Below are 579 nucleotides of genomic sequence, written 5' to 3' on the forward strand. Positions count from 1 at the left end.
CGGATAATCTGTCGCCGGGCAGAACTGCGCCTGCTCAGAACCCGAGTGGGAATGAGGAAGAAGGCGGACGTACCGAATTCAAACAAGGACCGATGGTCTTTCGTTGTTCGGACATCGAAGCGTAAAGTTCGCGTCTCGAAGCGAAGTCCCGCGTCCGTGATTATACAGGGTGCGTTATAAAAGTAATGAGCATTTTCTGGGAAAAATAGATTTATTAATCGTACCTGTGCAAATGGTTAAAATTCTTCAAAATAGTCTCCTCCTGCATCAATACATTTGCGGAGACGTGTTTGCCACGCCTGAAAGGCATCCTGAAACTCCTCGACGCGAATGCCTTTCAGGAACGTTGTAACATGTCTTTCGATGTTTTCCACGGTCTCCCAATGTTTACCTTTCATCTCTCTCTTGAGTCGAGGAAACAAAAAAAAGTCGCATGGAGCCAAGTCGGGACTGTAAGGGGGTTGGGGGTACCGACCGGGGTGTTGGCTCCGGGCCAGGAAGTTGGTAACAATGAAGGCCGTGTGGCTGGTGGCATTATCATGGTGGAGCTTGATCGTGTCTTTAATGTCAGCCCTCACG

The sequence above is a fragment of the Wasmannia auropunctata genome, unplaced genomic scaffold, assembly GCF_000956235.1.
Source record: "Wasmannia auropunctata unplaced genomic scaffold, wasmannia.A_1.0 LD336060.1, whole genome shotgun sequence".
Lineage (NCBI taxonomy): Eukaryota > Metazoa > Arthropoda > Insecta > Hymenoptera > Formicidae > Wasmannia > Wasmannia auropunctata.